The sequence below is a fragment of the Podarcis vaucheri genome, assembly GCF_965113315.1.
Source record: "Podarcis vaucheri genome assembly, chromosome: Z".
In the NCBI taxonomy this organism is placed as follows: Eukaryota; Metazoa; Chordata; class Lepidosauria; order Squamata; family Lacertidae; genus Podarcis; species Podarcis vaucheri.
Window position 1 is genome coordinate 28,359,647 of NC_138758.1, and position 22,640 is coordinate 28,382,286.

The 22,640-nt window shown below is 43.0% G+C and overlaps 1 protein-coding gene and 1 long non-coding RNA gene across 4 annotated transcripts in view; one reads left to right on the forward strand and one right to left on the reverse strand.

Annotated features, from left to right (window-relative positions):
* The window catches only part of LOC309524005, a 114,511-nt gene that overhangs the window by 73,492 nt on the left and 18,379 nt on the right, over positions 1 to 22,640 (reverse strand). The gene's annotated exons all lie outside the window — the stretch shown is intronic.
* Positions 1 to 22,640, forward strand: part of ARHGEF9 (Cdc42 guanine nucleotide exchange factor 9) — a 294,596-nt gene that overhangs the window by 15,448 nt on the left and 256,508 nt on the right. Inside the window, exon 1 of one of the 3 annotated variants that reach the window (XM_082208206.1) lies at positions 16,077 to 16,220. The exons of 1 other annotated variant lie outside the window; for it this stretch is intronic. The gene's annotated coding sequence lies outside the window, so the exon portion shown is untranslated. Of the gene's footprint in view, positions 1 to 16,076; positions 16,221 to 22,640 lie in introns of those variants that run through there. One more of the 3 variants, XM_082208209.1, reaches the window with a different exon arrangement.

Below are 22,640 nucleotides of genomic sequence, written 5' to 3' on the forward strand. Positions count from 1 at the left end.
CATACACCAAGCTCTTAGAATAGTAGCCTGTTGGTTTTTGGCGAGTTTTATTTGAAGGGTTGAAAGTTGCTCATTAATACCAGTAGGGACTCCTGACAAGAGCTTAACAAGATCGTTTTTGATAGCAATCTGTGTTATCCAGCAAAGTCTGTATAATCCATGTTCTAAAGTTCACTTGTCTTTTACGACTGCTGGATGGTGACCCAGTCAGGAAAAAAGAAGGCAGACTATATTTAGGGAACCTTTTCTAGCCCCTCTCCCTTTTTGGGGTGAGCAGAGTGGATCCTAAATAGGGCTGCTCAGTCATGGATACAGCTGCCGAGCTGCTCAACTGCCTCATTCCTTGAGTCAGAGCGCATGAATCTGTATCCACTGCCCATGTGGTGGTTCATGACTAGGGGCTTCCAGATTTCATGGATCTGCCCCCGTTACCATTTGCTGATCACCATGGGACTTTTTTGGGTTTGGAATGGGTTTTTGGAAGACACCTGTGAGTGAATTTGTTTTGTGTGTGTAGAGCAGTGCACGCTGACCAACGCACAGTCTTCGCAGTAAGGCTCTATTCCGATGGCATGAGTATCACAATGACTGGTAGATTCTAATCTGATGCAACCTTCATCTGCCTTCACAGCTGTTGTAACATACTACTTGTTATCTTCTGCCTGTTTTGCCGTTGAGGACTTCTTGGATCGTTCTTTGTCTAGCTCCTCCCCTTTGACCTTACCGCCTTGGGTGACCCTGCTAGGAGTATGAGACTCCTGACGGCTTTGCTCACAAGGGACATAGGAATGTGCAAGTCCACTCACCACGACAAGGTGGTGATCCAGTGAGTGGGATCATAAGCCAGGTCCTATTTGGTTGTTAAACTGCCAAACTCTCTCTTTACCATCCTCACTCTCTCCTGATTGGCTAAAGGTCTCTAGGAGGATGACTCAGTGTTCTTTCTGTCATGTATGGTCCTTCCCAAAAGCTGTGTGAAGGTGGGTTGAGATGCACGTGAAGACTAATCCATTCATGTGGGCGGGTGCTTGTTGGTAGAAACATGACTAAAATAATGTATGTGCCCCTGTGACAGACATGGCAGGGAAAAGGTGGCAAAATAGTGGCTGTATGTGGAGGCCTCTAATGATCTGAAAAGCAAAAAGGTGACAGGAGAAGGCATATCTGGTAGAAGAGGAGAATGTCAAGAGTGAATGAACACCCTGAGCAGCAATACATATTAAAAAAACAACAGTGGGAAGTGAGCTATACAAATTCTCAGGAACCAAAGTCAGGCAGGCCCAGATAGAGGCTTTAAAAAGGATGTTTGGATTACTCTGATGCATTAACAAGTTCTGCTTCTGACAAAGTGGGGAGGCAACTTGTCAAGAGGAAATGCAACGAAATAAGCATCTTGCAGGAGCTGTGAAATATTTCTCATCATATGCACATTTTTGCATACAATTTCCCTGTTACAGACATTTTTGCAAACACTTTCCAATAATGCAATGCATTTACATACAATATTAGTTTATTTAATATATGAAGTAACATTATTTGGGTGGAGAAGTGTGAATTTTGATTCACATTTTGTTTCAGAAAATGCAAAATAGGTAGGTTCATACTGATATTCTAACCAAACCTAGCATCTCCCCCATCTCTAACTGAGATACAGCAAAATTCTCTGGTGTAGAATGAAGAAGGCTCAAATCACACATGCTGGTGAGGGTGGCTTAAACCCAGGTTTCCTCCAATGGACTGATTTAAATAATAATAGAAATAATAATTAAGGGTTGTATTAACTAATATGTTCTATAAATACAAGGATTTGTACTTGTGCAACAGAACTCCCCCCTCTCTGTAAAGGTAAAGGTAAAGGTACCCCTGCCCGAACGGGCCGGTCTTAACAGACTCTGGGGTTTGTGCGCCCATCTCACATCTATAGGCCGGGGGCCAGCGCTGTCTGGAGACACTTCCGGGTCACGTGGCCAGCGTGACAAAGCTGCATCTGGCGAGCCAGCGCAGCACACGGAACGCCGTTTACCTTCCCGCTGGTAAGCGGTACCTATTTATCTACTTGCACCCGGGGGTGCTTTCGAACTGCTAGGTTGGCAGGCGCTGGGACCGAGCAGCGGGAGCGCACCCCGCCGCGGGGATTCGAACCGCCGACCTTTCGATCGGCAAGCCCTAGGCGCTGAGGCTTTAACCCACAGCGCCACCCGCGTCCCACCCCCTCTCTGTACACCCTCCCTAAATCTGCTTGATGGGGGTAAAGAAGATGTAATGTCTCCTCACTCTCCCCTCCATAGTTTTAAAACCCTAATTAAACATTAGCCCCACCCCCAAACTAATTGAGACTGAATCTGATGAGGAGCAGGTGGTCCTGGTGTTACCTAGGGCAGGGCAGCTGGGAGGGGAGAAGCTGTGCACAGCCATAGTAAATATATCAGGAATGAGGCAAACCTAGTAACATTGTTATATATACCTGCTAAAACACAGCTCGTATCAAACTGTAAGAGGAGGCACCATTAAATCAATGGTGGTAAATCTGTAACAATTCAGTTGTTGCTGAGCTACAGTTCCCTTACTTGCCATGCTGGCTGTGGCTGATGGGAATTGGAATCCAATGATAACTGGAGGGCCACTGGTTTCCCACTGCTGCATCAAATAATGATTTGACACGTCTTGGAAGTGGTAGTTGTGGGTAAGATTTTGACTCTGATTGTAGAGACAATCAATCCCTCATATACCAATGATTTCCTTGAATGATGGTCAGCATTGTATTACCGTATCTATACAAACCCAACCAAAATTCACACAGTTCAATATTTAATTCATCATGACAAGAAAATATACATTTCTTAGTTGCAAGCACTGGCAATGGTAAGGAGAAGAAGCAGTATCTTCCACATGTGTTGTGCTCTCGAAGGGAGTGGTGTTGTGGTACAGAGAGTCAGTGGATCTTGCCCAAACCTCTCCCACCTTCACACAAAATCTGGAACTGAAACTGAACAATAGAAAAGGACACTCAGTGATGGATGGTGTAGTTAATGTAATGTTCAGGAAACTGCCTTACTTACTTAGTCAGATCACTGGTACATTTTGCTTGGTGTTGTCTAAGCCAGTAGTTCCCAAGCTTTTTGGGGGCATTGTGTTCTTGGTTCCATAAACTCATCCTCAGTGTCCCCTACTTGATAAAAAGTATTGTTCTAAATAGCTGTTTGCACAACTCACTAAGACAATAACATTCAAAATAGTAACAATTAATAGTAGTTTTATTCAAAATCCAGTTAAAAAAATTTAGTTTAATTCAACAAAATTGATGAACTTGATCCAGTGATACCAGTTTTTCAAAATCTGGTAGTCATTTACACCTTCAGTCACCCCTGCCATCCCTTACCTCTTAGTGCCCCCCCTTAGGTAATCTCACTGCCCCCAGGAAGTGGTACCACCCACTTTGGGAACCGCTGATCTTAAATGACTGGTAATGGCTCTCCAGGATTTCAGACAAGGAACTTTCCTTGCTCTGTATGCAGATGCTGAGGACTGAAACTGAAACTTTCTGCATGCAAAACAGGTCCTCTGCCACTGAGTCATGGCTCTTCCCTATGAGTCTTTGTATAGGTGATGCACGATATGGGAACACCCTCCTCATATCATCATTTTCCACGGACTGTAAAAACAACAGGAGTTGTATTCCTAACCCATTATTAATACAGGGTTGGATCTTGGCGGAGTTAGTCGAACTTAGTTCCTGCTTTAGTTACAGGTAGGTAGCCGTGTTGGTCTGCAATAGTCGAAACAAAATAAAAAAAATTCCTTCCAGTAGCACCTTAGAGACCAACCAAGTTTGTTATTAGTATGAGCTTTTGTGTGCAGATACACTGAAACTCAGAAGGGTGGTGGGAATGGGTGATTGGCGTGGTAAACCTGTTGATGTGGTAAACCTGCTGATGTCTATTCAAACTAGGTCTCTCCATGGTTTTAAGTTTGGTAATAAGTTTGGTAATAAGTGCTGAATTGCAACTTATTACCAAACTTAAAACCATGGAGAGACCTAGTCTGAATAAAGACATTGTATTCTTATCTCATTATACATGATAAAGATATTTTTAGCCATCTCACCCCTTGCTTTTTCCTGTAAGACCAATTGCGGTCGTTAACAGTCGTCAACAGGTTTACCACACCTATCAGCCAATCAGCCATTCCCACCACCCTTCTGAGTAATACCCCTCCCCACCCTCTCACTATATATAAGGGTCTGGTGACTTCTGTTTCAGTGTATCTGAAGAAGTGTGCATGCACATGAAAGTGCATACCAATAACAAACTTAGTTGGTCTCTAAGGTGCTACTGGAAGGAAGTTTTTAGTTCCTGCTGAAATCAGTGGCATGTAAGTAGGTAAAGTCATGATTAACTTGTCCTCATTGATTTTGATGGGACCTTTGTTTGTCTGGATCCAACCCCCAGTATTTATGGCTAGGTGTAATATGGTGCATAATAGCATAGGCAAGTCTTGGGACCAAGTTGGCGGGTGAGCTGAGTGGATTTATGGAGAATCTGACATGTGCATAAACCAGCCAAATTGCAATGCTTTTCTGTCAAAAGCTACAAAATATGCAGGTGAAGTGCAAGTTGTTCACAAAGGAAGGCACTGTAGATATTGAGCCTCATACTCTGGTAGCTGTGCCAAGTCATCATTCTCCCCTGTGCTAGGTGTAGAGAACACAGAGTTATACTGCAACTACTACCTAGTAACAAACAGGTGACATGAGCATCCAATAGGCTCCCATCTTGACCTATAAAGCTCCTTCCTTAGCCTTCATTCTTCAGTGTGGACAGGGCCACTGAAAAATAAAACACTGTGACCTTCCCCAATATGTGGCTATCCAGATATCGTTGGACTCCAAGTCCCATCAACTCCAGCCACCATGGCCAATATCAGGGGTTATGGGGGCTGAAGTCCAGCAGCATTTGGAGGTCAACAGGTTGGGGAAGCTAATATAGTGGATTTAACGTACAAGGGGGTCTTCATCTCTCTCTCTCTCTCTCTCTCTCTCTCTCTCTCTCTCTTTTAAAAAATATATCCCAAACTACATGACTGCATGACAACAACCTATAAAGTTACAGAATGTTGATAGCAGCTGAGCCTAGAGACCGGTAGGCCACTGTTGTGTCCTTCAGACATTACTGGATCCTAATTCCAATCAGCCCTAGCCAGCATATAGTGGGAGTGTAGTCCAGCAATATCTGGAAGGCATAAAGAAATTAAGTCATAGGAGCCAACTCCTTAAGGGCCAAGGTCCATTCACAACCACCCCTAAGATATTTAAGGGGTCCCCCCAGTTAATGGGCTTTGCCATTCAAATCGTGTGCATGTGCTGTGTAATGTTATCGATTATGCAGGGCAGGGCTTACCTGGGTCCCCCAGTATTTTATTCAAGTTGGCACGCCTGGTTGGAATGGAGAAGGAGCTAATATGCTGTATGTGGAGCTGCCATTGAATATGAATTGGACACTTCAGTTGGTTCAAAATGCAGTGGCCATTTCTTCTTAGAAATGAAAGCAAGTGAAATAGTCATGGCTTGCGAGGGAAGGAAACTTTGCATTCTGCTTTAGCTTTTATAAATGTGAATTACTGTCACAATGGTTTGGGGAGGGGACAGAAGTATGCTTTTGAAAAAGATCTATGCCTTTCCCCTATGCAAGTTAATGGCAAGATCTCTCTCAGGGAGAAGAGGCTGTCCCTCCAAAAATCTGTGGGGGAAGGGCAGAGGCCCACCCCCAAAGAAGGAGTGGCAGGTGGGGTTCCCACCTAGTGGCAGGAGCTTATTTTACCCCATTCTCAGGCTTGCTGGGTTTTTGTGTGTGTTTTTTTAAAAAAAGGTTAGAGAGGATAGGAATCAGTACTGATGATAGCTCAGGCTGCTGTTGCCATTTAGTTCCTTTGCCTCATGCTGGGGCTTGTTTATTTCATATCTTTCAGCCCTTCCAGATGTTCTTTTAATTGTTCATCCATTATTATTTGTGCCCACGGTGGTATTGGGGCAGTCCTGCTTTAAGAACTTATAAAAGAACATAAAAAGAGCCCTGCAGCTGGATCGGCCCAGTGGCCTATTTAGTCCTGCATCCTGTACTCAGTGGCCAGCCAGATGCTAATTGTGGGAAATCTGGAAGCAAGACCCAAGCACAAGATCACCCTCCTCTCCTGTGGTTTTCAGCAACTGGTATTCAGAAACATTGCTGCCTCTGACAGTGGAGGCAGAGCATAGCTATCTATCATGGCCAGTAGTTTACAGGTTTGCACCTGTAAACATTTTGAAGTGTACAGTGGTACCTTGGGTTACAGACGCTTCTGGTTACAGACACTTCTGGTTACAGACGCTTCAGGTTACTGACTCTGCTAACCCAGAAATAGTACCTCGGGTTAAGAACTTTGCTTCAGGATGAGAACAGAAATCATGCAGCAGCAGCGCGGTGGCAGAGCAGGAGGCCCCATTAGCTAAAGTGGTGCTTCATGTTAAGAGCCGTTTCAGGTTATGAATGGACCTCCGGAATGAATTAAGTACTTAGCCTGAGGTACCACTGTACTTCCTTTGTTTCTAATAGATGCATGCCTCAGGATCTGCTGAAATCCTGTAACTTTCATGCCACAAATGTTCTGGCGTTTCTTCTCACTCACCCCACTCCACTTTTGAGAATAATTGCTATAACAATCATTAAAGTGGAATGATGTGTGGATGGCCCAGTATAAATCTACTACTATTGCACTGTAGAATACACACACAAAAAAACACCTTTCTGGAAGGGAGTATTCTGGATTCCCTTCTGCAGAGCAGATTTTCTGTAACAAAACTACAAGGGGTAATCCCCTTCTAACACTACAATTTAATTCAGCACACACACACCCTGCCTAATTTGAAAACAAATTTAAAGGGAATGAAAATCCGATTATCAGCCTAGGTCTAATAAAAGCTGTGGATTAAAAAAGAAGCATAAAACATTCAAAGGAGCCTTTTCTGCCCCCCTTTTTATAATAGCCTTTGTGTTTAAAATTGTAAGTGATATTTTACTTCTCAGAAAGGCACTTATGTTGAGGTTTCATAAAATCTGCATGTTCATTTAAATTTAACTGACCATGAGGCAGATAACTACCAGACAACTGCCAAAGAGAACTGCACTTCTTGCAGATGCTGTCCTGATTTGCAAAACTCATCAGGTGAAACTCACAGCATTGTAACACATAAATGTGTGCAGATAAAACTGCTCTTAAAGGTTGAGATGGTGGAGCCCCTAAAACAGAAGCTGAGATTGTCAACAGCAACCCCGGGGGTGGGCAGGGGACCTCTTCTGTCTCTTTACCAGATGTTTAATCTACCAGCATATGCTTCTGATGCTTTTTAATGGCATGGAGATCAGCAGAATATTACAGGATAATTAATGCCAATCAAAATACTCTTTGAGGGATATAATAATAATAATATATAATAATGTATTATTTATACCCCGCCCATGTGGCTGGGCTTCCCAAGCCACTCTGGGTGGCTTCCAACAAAAAATTAAAATACAGCAATCCATCAAATATTAAAAGCTTCCCTAAACAGGGCTGCCTTCAGATGTCTTCTAAAAGTCTGGTAGTTGTTTTTCTGTTTGACATCTGGTGGGAGGGCATTCCACAGGGTGGGTGCCACTACTGAGAAGTAGTGGTCCAGTATATCTGAAGGAGCGTCTCCACCCCCATTGTTCTACCCAGACACTGAGGTCCAGCACCGAGGGCCTTCTGGCGGTTCCCTTACTGCAAGAATCAAAGTTACAGGGAACCAGGCAGAGGGCCTTCTCGGTAGTGGCGCCTGCCCTGTGGAACGCCCTCCCATCAGATATCAAAGAAATAAAGAACTATCAGACTTTTAGAAGACATCTGAAGGCAGCCCTGTTTAGGGAAGTTTTTAATGTGTGAAATTTTAATATATTTTTTATCTTTGTTGGAAGCCGTCCAGAGCTGCGGGGGAGACCCAGCCAGATGGGTGGGGTATAAATAATTTATTATTGTTGTTATTATTATTATTATTATTATTATTATTATTATTATTATTATTACTACTACTACTATGATACATATTACTTGGCTGTTGAACTGCATTGCAAAATTTCAAAGGGCGGTTGTGTGTCAGTTCATGTATTATTTCAGAAACTATGGATTGGGCACATTCGCCATTAAATGTGAGCTGAGTCAAACTGATCTGCTTACCCTCCACCATTCCTCAGAACATAGGGACATTATTATCTGTATCAGTAGAGTGTTCCTATTTCCTCCAATTCCTAGTGCCAGGAGGAGGGAATGGTAATCAGAGGCGTAGCCTGGGGGGCTAGGGAGGCCATGGCCCTGGGCACATTTTCGAGAGAGGGGGTACAGCCAAGTGGCCCCCCACATGCTTACTCATTGGAACCTGCCTTTGGCATGCAAGGGAGCTGTCAAAGCATGCCCAGCCACAGCTCCACTGTCAGGTCAAGTCTGGCCTGTGGGCAGAGTGGAGGAGAGGCAGTGGCAGCGGTGTTGCCACCCTTCTCCTGCACTGGGCTGTTGATCACTCCCACATCCATGCTCCTGAAATTATGTCAGCAGACTTTGGCAACATACCAAAACTGAACTGACAAATGAGCCCCCAAAATGAGACATGTGTATGTCTGTGTGTGAGAAAGGGATGTTGGTATGGCTTTGGATTAGATAAGAGATTATTCAGGGATGTAGAATCTAAACATGGTGGGACATAGGAGTGAGCTGGAAGCTGCAATCCTATGCACATTATCCTATAAAACAACAGGCCTCACCACTTGCAGCATTTAACTATTACGTTTTATGTTAAATAATAGGCAAGCATGGGAAACTGCAGCACAGGAAAGAGAGATTTAAGCTTCTTGACTTCCGGGTTAGCACCATCGGCAATGGCGGAGTTCCTCTGACCGAGAGGAACCCGCTCCGTGAAAATCAGGTCTTGCCGCCGCGGCGAAGGCGAATGGAAAGTCTTTTGACAGATAGTTAAAAAAGAGAAACATATTGATTCCAATGTTGCCTTTTGCATTCAAAAGAAACAAAATATTTGAAAAATGAAAGTAACTTTCTTTTGTTGGACCTGCTTTCAAAAGATGGATAAATAGAAATTGTCTCCTCTAGAGGGAGCTTGTTAAATTATTGCTGGAGTCGATCTGGGGATTTCACAGCTGTGGAGATTAAGGATCGTGAGACCAGACTCTGACCTTGGATAAAAATGTGTCTAGAAGAAGTTTTGGTGCTTGCTTTTTGCAAGACAAGTGCTTTGTTGGAGCAGCTGCATGAGAAGATGGATTTTATGACTGTTGCAGTCAAAAACTTTGGACAAACAGTGAATACTCATATAGAAACCATTCAGGAACCAACCCAGGAATCTGTTTTGACAGGGCAAGTGCAAGGGCAGAAGATAATGGAGGAGGTTGCTGTTGAACCTCAAGTAACACAAATGGAGAAACCTGAGGCCCTGCAGGAGCATAGGCTGCTGTTTTTGAAGACTGAACCTGGAGAAAGTCAGATATGGAGAGAGGGAGTATCGTTTGGTTGGGAGATGGGAAGTTGGATGGATCCCCCTAGGCAGGGACGTTTTGGTTTTTGGGATTTGGTTTTGGGCCAGGGGGGGTTTTGGAGTTGTGGGGGCTCTTAACTTTGGAGCGACTTTGAAACATGCTTTTAAATACTTTCTGGACTACAGTGCTGACTGTGGAGAATGGGCTGATCTGTTGAGGGGAGACGGAGATATTGTTGGGTTGGAGTGTCCCCAAGACCTACTCCTCAATGATAAAGGAAAGAAATTAAGAAAAAGATCAACAAAAGACAAGGTAAAGCGCAGGTATAAACAAGAAGAAGATCTGCAGAAGGGACATGGAAAAGAGTTAAGAGCCTTGGACATAAGATCACCAGGTTGATGGACTAGATGGAATGGACAGTAAGGACTGACTTAACCCGAGACCAGGAAGAAGAGACGTTGGATGAGGATTGGAAGAAAGTTTTTTTAAAAAAAATATTTTGAGAATTAGGGTAAAATTAATGAGTAGATTAATTAGGAAAAATGTTGGAATGAAACTATTTGGCTTTAGTAGAAATGATATAAGGAGTTATGTATAAATAGGTATTAAGTTTTAAGTTTTAAGGTATTTTATGGTAAGATAAGGTTAAAATAAATTAAGGTAAATTGAATGACAGAATATAGTGAAAGATGGAAAGGATTTGCTGAGTTAATTAATAGGTTAGACCGTTAAGATAAATTATTTAACAAAAATTGAGAAAGATGGAAAGAATTTGCTGAAATAATTAATTAAACTAGAATACAAAAAGGGAGGTATGAGGAGGTCGATGAAACAAGCAAATGAAAGATAAAGATATGGAATATTGGATGTCTGTTTTAATGTTATTGTTCTTTTTTGCTGTATTGTATTGGTTTTTACGTTTTTTTCTTTTTTATGTATTGTAATATATGTCTTGTTAAAATTTTTTGTTGTTTTCTTTTCTTCTTTTTTCTGTAATTTTTAAACTTCTAATAAATATCATATTTTTTTAAAAAAAGAGAGAGAGATTTAAGCTTCTTTTCTCAGCTGTGGTCTCCCTGCACCCATGCAGCCAGGCAATTAGCATTAGGAGAAAACTCCCATTGGTGTAAATGAAAGGTGTCTTTCCTAGTGCTAATTGCTATGTGTGTGAACTTCGTGGAAATTGTGGCTGCGAATGGAAACCTTCAACTTATAATCTTGCTTGTGGTATCTATTTTTAAAAAGCAAACCTACATGATTCCTAATGACATTATTAATGTCACAGTGGGACTTACTTCAGAGTAAGGACTAGACCTCATACATCGACAGTGGAATTTGCTGCCAAGGAGTGTGGTGGAGTCTCCTTCTTTGGAGGTCTTTAAGCAGAGGCTTGACAACCATATGTCAGGAGTGCTCGGATGGTGTTTCCTGCTTGGCAGGGGGTTGGACTCGATGGCCCTTGTGGTCTCTTCCAACTCTATGATTCTATGATTCTATGATCCCTTTCTGCACACACAGGGCTGGATTAACCTTTGAGCAAAATAAGCACAAGCTTAGGGCATCAAAGGAATGGGGGAGTGGGGCACCACAGAAATTTCCCATTGCTGGATTTTTAACATTAATGGTCATAAATTGCTCAGCTGAGCACTCATTTTCTTAGTTGAAGTATATTAAAAATCCCAACAGAACAACTATGCAACAAGACAGGCTGAATGCCTTATCTCTACTGAGTATAGAAGCAGATCTGTTACAGAAGATTGGTTTTTTGAGGATCTGATCAAAGACTTTGCAATTAGAAAATGTAGGAGAAATTTTTTTCAAATATAAGTAAAGTGTAAATATACAAAAATAAACATTATTGTCCATCTTACTATAGGTTTTGTTTCATTTCAAAAATTGAAATTTTATTTTATGGTTTATGATTGTTTATATTTTGAATTAGATATATTTGGGGCACCAAAATCTTTTAAGTGTTTTGGGCCTGTAAAGATCTTAATCTGTCCCTGTGCATGCATGTGCAATTGTGCATGGCTAGTGGAGTGGATAGTAGATAGTAGATAGTTCAGGCAGATAGTAGATAGTTCAGGCGGAACAGGGCATTGGCTCAGTATGGTTCAGATAGCCTCAGGTCAGATCAGGTAATTCCACAGGAGATGCATTGGCAAAGCAATCCGCAGTAGAATTGCATACACCGCTTACTAGGTTGTGAGCCAGTGGCTCAATCCTGCTGCCTACAGAGATTTGCAGTCACCAGCTGGTGAACAGAGGGTCCAGTCCTGTGGCTACAGTGTGGCAGTGAGAAGGGGAAGGAGATCTTGATGATACATGGGTCTGGGAGGAGGCAGGGAAAATCCCCCGCCCCAAATCAATTTCGGCTCTAGAAATTGGACTGAGGAGCATGCATAGCCCTAATGGATGGAGAGATGATAGATAGATAGATAGATAGATAGATAGATAGATAGATAGATGATATATAGTGTTCTACAGCAGCCTTCCCCGAACTGGTGACCAGATATTTTGGACTTCAATTAGCCCTAGCTAGCACTGCCCTGCCAGCTGTGGCTATTGTAGTTCAAAACCTCTGGAAGGCACAAGGTTGGGGGAGCCTCTCCTGTTTGGTGGTGTATGTGCCTCCCTCAAGCTTCCTATTCATTAAGCTAGAGGACCAAGTTCATTACAGCTAAAATGAACAGATTATATATAATAAGCACCACCCCAGAATTTCTGGCTAAGGGCTTCAGTGCAGCACCAGACTGGAAGAGTAGGTATCTCCTGTGTGGACATGCCCAAACTAAGTGCACCTCCCTTACCAAATGTGACATCTCCATTTCTTCTGTAAGAAGAGCCTCACTGGATCAAGCCAACAGCATCTTGTATCCACAGTGGGCAAACAGACGCCCATGGGAAGCCCATATCAGGATCTGAGCACAACAGCACTCTCCCTTTCTGTGGTTTTCCAGCAACTGGTATGCAGAAGCATACTACCTCTGACAGTGGAAGCAGACGGTAATCACTATATCCTCAATGAATTTGTCAAATCCACTTTTAATGTCATCCAATTTGGTGGCCATCAGTGCTTCCCACAGAAGTGAATTCCATAGTTTAACTAGGTGCTGTGTGAAGAAGTACTTTTTTTGTCTGTTCATCTTTCCTAAGGGCACACTGAGGTAGGTAGGTGTTTATGAGACTGGTATGGGGTACTACCACTTTGGTTATAGGCAAAAGCTCAGTGTTTTAAATCATGGCAGCAGTGATGGGATGGGGGGGGGGGGAGCTTCGGTTGTGAATTTTTGCCATGCAAAAGCATGAGCCTCTGCCCTCTAAGAGGAAAAAAGGAACATAGCAACCTTGGCAGCTCTTGAGTAAGACTTTTATTCACTTGCACAATCCATTGAAACTTGAGTACATCCGATTCCTGCTAAATTCAGAGAGTAGTGAGCATATACTTAATAATTTCATCGACACCCATGAGGTGTGTTTTAGATTGCACCCATGTAATATGCAAAATACGGGGAAGAAGGATGATGCTACTCTGCACAGCAGGGACTTGGAACTTGTACCCTCTTGGTGCTGTTGGGCTTCAGATCCCATTATCTCTGATCATTAGTCAAGCTGGGGTTGATGGAAGCTGGAGTCAATAATGCCTTGAGGATGGTAGGTTTTATCAGATGTTCCTGTGTATCACAAGCATACTCATGCTCCAAGTGTGAATCCTCATGTAGCAAAAACAGTACCACTCACACAGAAGGAGGATGTATTAGCAGGCTCAAGAGAATCCCAATGTTTGCAGAAAGTTTTTTTAAAAACCAATCAGCATATGCAAGTTTGTGCCCTGTAGGCCTGGGATTCCTCTCTTTTCGGCCACCAGCTAGCAATGCCTCTGAAAGGCAGCGTACAGAAAGTGTAGTGTAATGGTCAGAGTTTTAAAATAGGACCTGGGGGACCATGGTTTTAATTCCCACTCAGTCACGAAGCTCACTGGGTGACCTTGGGCCAGTCATATTCTCTCAACCTAACCTACCTAAGTGGGTTGTGGTGATGATAAAATGGAGAGGAGGAAAACAGTATGAAGGAAAACCTTCAGCTCCTTGGAGGAAAAGGTGGTATATAAATGGGAGAATTCGAAAGAAATAACTTTTCCAGGATGGAAGCAACCACTTTCTAACTTTCTCTGATAGCCATCAGCTTTCATATGCTGTGAAATCAGCATATGAGTCCAGTGCCCCATAGCTCATTTTTAAAAGTTTTGTTTTGATTATCTGGACTTATTAGAAGGAATGATAGACTTTGGGGGACAGGGAGACATACTTAAATGATATATTTGTTTTATTAAAACTTATATACCATTTGATTGTAAAAATATCCCTCAAAGAAGTTTACCAAAAGAGTTAAAAACAATTACCAAAAGAGTTTAAAACAAATATAAACTGTGCACAAAGTGCAATCAAAATAATTAAAAAATTTAATTTTAGCAGCTTAAATGTTAACATTCTACATATATTTTTAGCAAGTGCTAAAAAGAGTACACTGATATATAAATAGGCAGGGAGTTCCAAAAGATGCCTGCATGCCACATATTTGTCATCTACAAAAGCTTGTGTCATAATACATTTTTTTTTTTTAATTCTGCTACAATACTCTTTCTTTCATTTTCACTCTATCAAGAGTGGTCCAAATCATGGGGAGAGGTTCATAGCTCAGTGGCAGTGCATCTGCCTTGCAGGCAGATGGTCCCTTGTTCATTCCCCAGCATCTTCAGGTAGGGCAGGGAATGAAACCCCTGAAGAACTGCTTTCAGTCTGTGTTGACAGTTCTGGAGTCAGACAGGCCAAGGACTCTGATTCAGTACAAGTCAGCTTCCTATGTTTCTATACATCAGGGGAAGATAACCTTTGGTGCTCTTTATTTTGCTGGACTCCAACTCCCACCAGTCCCCAGCCCCCATGTTCAATGGTCAGGGATGATGGGTGCTGTAGTCCAACAACTTTCCCCCTAACCCTGTTAAGCATTAAGAGGGGTGGAAGAAAGATACCAACAATAGTAGAATGGCAATTGAAAATGATGGACTATGCAGAAATGGCAAAACTTACAGAAAAGCTCAGAGACAATGACATTGAGAAATTTAAAAAAGAATGGGAGGCATTTATTGCATATGTACAAAAATATTATAAAGAAGTAGAAACATTGGCAGGCTTTGACTAAACACTTGCAAGCAATTAAAATAAGATAAAGTTTTTGGAAGGAAATTTGAACTGAAACAATAAAAACTGATGGTATGTAATATATTCAATGAACCAGGAAACGAAATGGAAGTCAGGAGGTTACAGAGAACCTCCGAAAAGATGTTTTTAAATTTTTATTTTAGTTCTTATATTCCATGTTGGATATTTTGTATTTCTCTTTTTTATGGAAAATAATTGTTGAATTTGAAATTGTAAAACCAGTAAAATTTTATTTCAAAAAACACACCAAAAAAACCCAACCAGTTTCAGAGGACATACGGTACTTTAAAGTTAATGCACGCCAGGGATTGGACAGGAATGGTTTCTGAGCAGACATGGCAGATGTTTATAGGATTGCCCTCAAGGTGTCTGATGCCAGAAAGGTCCCCACCCACCTACTTACCTCACTCTACAAAGAAGACTAGTCAGAGACAGGAAGCCAGACCGCCTCTCTTCTCTCCCTGCTTATTTCCAGAAAGTTGAATAAGGTGGAAGGAAATTATGTGGACCAGGGCCTGGGAGACTGGGGTTCAAATCTCCATTCAACCATGAAGCTTACTGGTAACACTGGGCCACGCATTGTCCCTCAGGCAAAACAGCCTAACAGGTTGTTATGAAGATAAAATGGAGAGCGCCACCTTGAGCTCCTAGAAGTCATAAGTGTAGTACTATTTTTTTTATTTAAAAAACAACCTTAAAAGAAGCCTGTCAAGCGATCCCAGTGGCAGGAAGAAGGGGTGGGAAGTTTCTCAACAGCCAGCGAGTAGCAGCTGTGAGGCCAGACTTTGTTGCTTTCCGACGGGAGCCCCGGGACAACCGGCTGCCTCTGAGGAACCAGCCTTACAGATTAAGGCTTCCCGCGTTCTCAAATTCACACGCATGTGCCCCCCCTCCCTCCCGACTCGTGTGAATCTTTGCGGATAGCGGCGGCAGCGGCAATTGCTCCACGCTTCTTGCTCGACGTGTCTCCGCAAGCCCAGAGCAGCCTCTTTCGCTCTCCGGTTTCTCCCGCAACTTCAATGCGTATTGCGCGTCAGTTTGGCCTGGGGAAAAACGCGTGACAAGGAAAAGGAGGTGGAGAAAAATAATAGTACTTTTTTTTTAAAAAAAAAAAAGTTAAAGCACGTTTTGCAAAGCAGTGAAAAGTAGATTCGGCTAGGAGAAGGAGGAAGGGTGTGTAGCTGTCTGTGTTGGTGTTCGGGTTGCGGAAACTGCCCTCTGTATTCGGATTCCTTTCTGGAGCGGCGGGGAGAGAACAGCCGCGCTTGGGGAACGGAGGAAATTCCCTCCGCTACGAGGCGGCGGCGGCGGCAACAGCGGCGGCGGCGAAACCAGACGGCCGCTGCGGGGACGCCGCTAGAGCCTGCTTCTCTGGAATGAGGAACCAGCTGGCGCCTTCCTTGACACCAACCTCGGCAGGCCGCGCCAGAACCGCGTGCGGAGGAGCCGCGCAAAACTTGACAAGGTAAAACCACACGGGGAACTTCGAGTCGTTGCGAGCTCCAGACTTTGTGGACGTATGGTGCGAGGGCAACGCGCATTGCTTCCCATCATGCGAAATGCTGCGAGGCAGACCAGTTCTTTTTGGCCCCTGCAGAGTCGGGGGCCGTGAACGTCTGCCCTGAAGTCCTGCCCTGGTGGCGCCACTGGAGCCGCGGAGGGAGAGGGAGGGCTTCGCTTTCTCTTGGTCGTCTGAAGGGGTGGGTTACCTCTAGACTTTGAAAAGAACAGTTAATTTTCTCTCTCTCTCTCTCTCTCTCTCCCCCCCGCGCCCCTAAGCTTCAATAGATCAAATGCTGTTTATATATCTATATAACCCAACGGGTTTATTTCATAAGGGCTGGGGAAAGAGTTCTCTGGCTGAAGATCCCTGGGGTGACAGCCCTACAGAACTCAAGCAGGCTTAAGACCCGGGTCCACTGAGTGATTTATGGGAAAGACCCATCCGTGCAGTGGAACTGAATCCTGAGCATGTATAGGACCGGGAGGTTGTGTAGGCTGCAGAGGTCAGACCTATTAAACTTCATTAGGCTTTCAGTAATCTCAAAAACAACGACAACAACAACAACAACAACAACAACAACAACAACAACAACAACAATAATAATATGCATTTAAGGACCTATTTCTTCTTCTTTATATGGTAATGGTACTGCTGTTGTGACCACCTTAGATCAAGTCCTGGTAGAGGACCAATACCCCCCCCCCAGCCTGGCCCACCCATCTTCTATGCTATTGTCAGCCGTATTGGATCCAAGTAAACATGTATAGGATCAAGTTGCAAACCTGAGCTCACACATACACCCTGGGATAGCACAAGCATTTAAGTCAGTGGGATTGACTTCTGAGCCAACCTTCATATGATTAGGAGGTAGACCTAATGAGAACAATTAATCCCTAACTTTGGGCGTAATGTGCCATAATTTTTGAGTAAGTCCTATTGACCATAAGTGGGATGTGCTTCTGAGTAAACTTGCTATGAAGACTGAACTCCTATAAACACACTGGCTGGTGAGTCCTGTTTACTTTTTAGCAAACATGCTTAAAGTTCTGGTGTTATCTAGCTGGGAACCTCTCACACCCCCCCCCCCCAATTTAAGGGCAGATGGACAGAAGGGCAGCTGCTGCAGATGGAATGTGTGTATGCAGTTTTGGCTCTCTCTTTTTAAAAAGCACCTGGAAGCACCTTATTTGAATATCTGTTAGCTCCTCCCTCCCACCATCTGAAAACTTATCAGATGCAGACCTAGATGGCTTGATTTAACATCAACATCCTTTTCTCTTTCTCTCACCCATCCCAGCTTTTTAAACATCCACTCCTGATGAAGGGTTCTGTGGAAGTCAAAGGTTTGGTGACATTTTGCTTGGCCTAATAAAAGTATTGACATAATAAGGGCTTGGGAATTTTTCTAACATGCCAAAACAGCTAGCACTGATCTTTAAAAGTGAGTGTCTGTTTTGCAGCATAATCAGTGCATTGCCTTGTGGCACATCCAAAGTGGACAAGTTCATTGTGAGTTCATTTTTTCAGTTTGTGTTAATTTTTATTAATTAGCCCCCAACTTTGAAAATCAACTGATAGCTAGTACAGGGCATGCACCAGTACCCCCAGTACTTCTTCCTGCATTCCATTACAGTGGTGCCCCGCAAGACGAATGCCTTGCAAGACGAAAAACTCGCTAGACGAAAGGGTTTTTCGGTTTTGCGTTGCTTCGCTAGACAAATTTCCCTATGGGCTTGCTTCGCAAGATGAAAACGTCTTGCGCTTTTTTCTTAAAGCCGCTTGAAGAGGCGCAGTTGCAACGGACCGTGCTTCGCAAGACGAAAAACATCGCAAGACGAAAAGACTCGCAGAATGAATTCTTTTCGTCTTGCGAGGCACCACTGTATTGACTTGTGAAATTTTCTGCTGCAATTGGTGGCAATGACTACAGTCTGGGGATGCCTTTCAGATGTTGTTTGAACTCCCATCAGCTCCATCCAGCACGTTCAGTGGTAAGCAATGATGAGAACTATAGTCCAGAAAAAAACTAGAGGATGCCATGTTGACTATCCCCTGCTTTAGGCTGAGAGGTCTTTCTTTGAGGGTTTTTACAAATTTGTGCAGCAGGTGATTTTTATCACTGGCTGTTAACTATAATGTCTAAATGGAGCCATTCTGTTGAGAGGCAGTCTATCTCTCGATAACAGTTGTTGCTGGGCTAATGGTAGAAGAGGACTGTCTGTTTTCTTCATCCTTTAAGCTTGTGGGCTTCCCAGCAGCATCTGGCTTGCCACTGTGAGAAACAGACTGCAGGTCTAGGAACACAACTGGTCTGACAAAGTCAGCGGGTAGTTCATTTACTTTTCCGCCTTTTGTTTCTCTCTCACTTACATCTATGTGCATGCAAAGCCTTCTGCACAGGGATGCCATATGAAATGTATCCAGAAACTTGATTTTGAATAAATGTGCAATTAATCCCTTTTTGAATGTTATTATGTTGTTATCTTCCTTAGTGGGATGTGCAAATCGCTATTATAAATAATGTTTTTTGTAGGGTGGGGGTCACTGAGGATTAATTTATGGAATCAAGGGGCAATGGTTTTTGGGAACAATCCTATGCATGTTTACTCAGGAATGCATCCCACTTTGTTCAATGGGACTTCCTCTCAGTGTGGATAAGATTTGAGCTTAAATAATGAAGAGGCAGAAACTTGAGTCACGCTCCAATGGAATGTCAGTTTTGAAAATGGCTGGACTCTTGGGGTGACTGAAGACTATGTTTGCAATACCCATGTCAGTAATTATCAGTTAAAAACAGGCCTCTTCCCCTCTCTATGTTGCACTGATGACATTCATGCATTTTCAGATTACTGTATAAGGGAGAGGCTCCACCTTTTCCATGTCAGATTTTCTGTGTGAAAATGGTCCAGATCTAAATACTGAAGATTCTTGCTCTCACTGAGTATATATTACAGTACTACAAGTATTCTAAGCCCTTATAGATCAGATGATGACACACAGTGAATATATATTTAATGTATTTTGATTTGCAGGTGTGTGACTAATGGTCTTTGAGGTTTTGTGGTTACCTGACTGTACTCCAAGCATAACAAACCAGGCCTTTGCACTTTTATACAGTGGGAATATGCTGCTTTGGAGCACTTAAAATATAGAGAGATTTATATACATGTGGCTCAAGAAACCAACAAGTGAAAGCAATCCTGCCTCTTACTTTCACCTAATAATACGGTGTACCTTTTACAGTCACGTAATAATACATCACATAATAGGCTGTTCTGGTGAGCAAAGTCTGTAAAATTAGGTTGTCTCAGTACACCTTATTTTATAATATACCACAAACTGGAGAATCTGTCTGCCTGCTTTCTCTTGCTGAACCATGTTGTTGGTGCAGAGTTCTCTTCCAGAGCTGTGAGGGATGTGAAAGTTACATAAGAGCAGCCTTCCCCAGCCTGGTGGCTCCAGATATTTTGGACTACAACTCCCATCAGTCCCAGTGGTGTCTGGGAGGTGTCCTGGCGTCTGGAGGGCACCAGGTTGGGGAAGGCTGTTGTAAAGTGTGTTCCCTGATGAAGCCTACCAAATGTCACCTTTCCCCAAGCACTTGTGATGCTGTATTCCCCTTCTTTAGAACCTTTGGGCATCTTCTACACCATCCTGTTTTGGGGAACTGCATTTGCCTCTCGTTTTTCAGAGCATCTTGAAATATTACTATAGAGACATGCAGGTTCCTTGCGATCCTATGTCCACTGTAATTGTCTCTAATTCTTTTAGACTTTCTGGGCATCTGTGCCGCAGGCGGCAATTCCCCCAGTGAATGCAGCCACCATGTTGCTTGTGTGCAGTGACACTCGGTTGTTGCTCTGCTGTGCTTAGGTAATAATAGCTGCTCATTTGCAATTGCTGTGGCTTGACCCCTTCTGAACTGTGCATCTGTTGCCCTGGGACTTGATTATGAGCCCTCTGGAAGCCAAGCGCTTAACTGACAGGAGCCCTCCTTCCAAGGTGGGAACGTATAGTATACCCTGCACTGGTATGGTTAGCATTCCTCCATTTAGCTTATTGTAGTTCACAAAACCATGTCCAATTCCTTCTGCAGTGATGATGCTTCCATCTGCTAGATTGGGTTTTTTCTTTACTGTTAAGGTCTAACTCTGTAAGGAAGCTTCTGTTAATGGCCATGTGACTTGTTGCTCTAGTCCAGAGTCCGCACATGAGCTGTGGGATAAGTTTCCTTGTGTGGCTTTGAAGCACGCACTTCATTGCTGTTATGACTTTCTTACCTTATCTCTCTGCCTTGGTTTTTGGTGCAGTACTATTTTTGTTAATACTATTGTTAGCACAATTCACCCTCCTCTTTTTTCTTTTTAAAGTTTACTTCATTCCCCCCTCTCTCTTTCTTTCCTCTTTCCTTGCTAGATTTACAAATGAAAAAAATAATTTAACAAGTTAAACTGCAAACCCGAAATTCTTTTTATTTAATTATGTTTTGATAGGCAAATTGGTGGAAGACACGGTATAACCGGCTACTAGCTGTGATGGCTATGTAATGCCTCCACTGCCAGAGGCATTATGCTTCACAATACCAGTTGCTGGGAACCACAGGAGTGAAGAGTGCTCTGGTGCTCAAACAATCCTTGCAGATTTCCCACATGCATTTAGTTTGCTAATGTGCAAACAGGATTCTGGACTAGATGGACCATTGGGCTGATCCAGCAGGCTCTTCTTATGTTTTCAGGCTTTTGCTGTTTTGCTTTCCGTATGAAGCAGCCCCTTGTGGGTTCATCCACACTTCTGTTTGCCCTACGATTTCTAGACACTGGTCAGAGAGGTTTTTTCTTTTGTCCTGCTGCTTTTCCTGGGAAAACCCGCTGTTTAGTACTGAATCGCAACAAATGTCAGTTGAGTTTTCTATAGATTGACACGTGGTCTGATTCAGCAGTAATCAGCAGGGTATTCCCGGGAAAAGCAGCAGGACGAAAGAAAAACCTCTCAGACCCGTGCCTAGAAATCAAGGGGCAAATGGAATAAACTGGGACAAAGGGAAGTGTGGTTGAGCCCTAAGTGTCCTTTAAGTGTTCCTTAAGTGTTGTTTCCTTCTTCTGCATCTTGCGGTCAGTGCTTCTTAGCAAAGCTTCCCTATCCTGGCGCTGACTTCCCTGTATAATCTCCTTCATGCCCTGGAATCCATCCATTAGTCGACCCACCACAAACTCAGGGTGAGTTGCTTTTCAGGCCTTGTTTCTAAGGCATTCACGAGGGCAGCCTACGCATGAGTAAAGCTGCCACATGGTTGTCCTTCATGTTCCCCCACCCCATGCCAAATAGTTTACCCACCGCTTCCAACTTTGTGCTTTTGTGGTCTTGTATCTCAACTCCATCCCAAGTCTTCTGCTGTATGGGAAAGACCCTTTTTAAAAAGAAGAAGAAGAAAAGGTATTTTCATGATTTATTTGCCAGTCCCCTTTTAATGTTTCTTCCTAATGGTCTTTGGATGCTGACCTCCTCTGCTGTGGTTTTAATGAGAATGATGTGAGTTCTGAAGTCTGTTCTGTTTTTCATGGTGGATGTGGTTTTATTCTGCTGTTTATGTCTTTTTCTTCTTTGCATTTTTTATTTATGTTGTTTTTTAATTGAATTTATTGAATTGCTTGCGATAAGGCAGGGTAAACACCTTTTAAATAAAAGCAAGCAAGCAAGTAAGAGGTCTCGCTAAGGTGAAGAAACAGTAACAACAACAAAAACCATTCCAGTAATCCTTCATCTTTATCTTGTATCTTTTTGTCTGGCTAACAGCCAAATAATCAAAGGAAGAATTTCTCAAACTGTTGCCCATGGACTGCTTGTGGTCCAATTGTTACACAGTTAGGAGTATCTGTTCTTGATGCCACAAATGATTGCTGAATATCAATTTCAGGAGATCAAGGCTGCTTTAACTGGGGCTGGGTTATTAGAAAGGCCTCTTACTTGAGGCCTGTGATTGTCGTAATATTTTAATTTTTATTCTAATATAACCCATAAGTGCATTTATATACCTCTGAACATCAAAAGCATCTCCAAGTGGTTTGCAACAACAAAAGTGTGTGTGTGTGTGTGTGTGTGTGTGCGCGCGCACACACACACACACACAAAACGAACTAAAAACCACGGTACCAAATAAATCAATAAAATTCCCCAAAAGCAAGAACAGCAGCCTATTTCGAAAACATTTTGAGTCAGAGCTCTTTTATCTCTTCACTCTCCCTTTGCAAAGGCAAATCCTGACTCACATTATGCATCATTCACCCCACCAACAGATACATATCACACCCAGATTCTCCCTTACATGTCCTCCCAACCACTTTTCTCACTACGTAAACAGAAATCTTGCAGTACCACTACTCA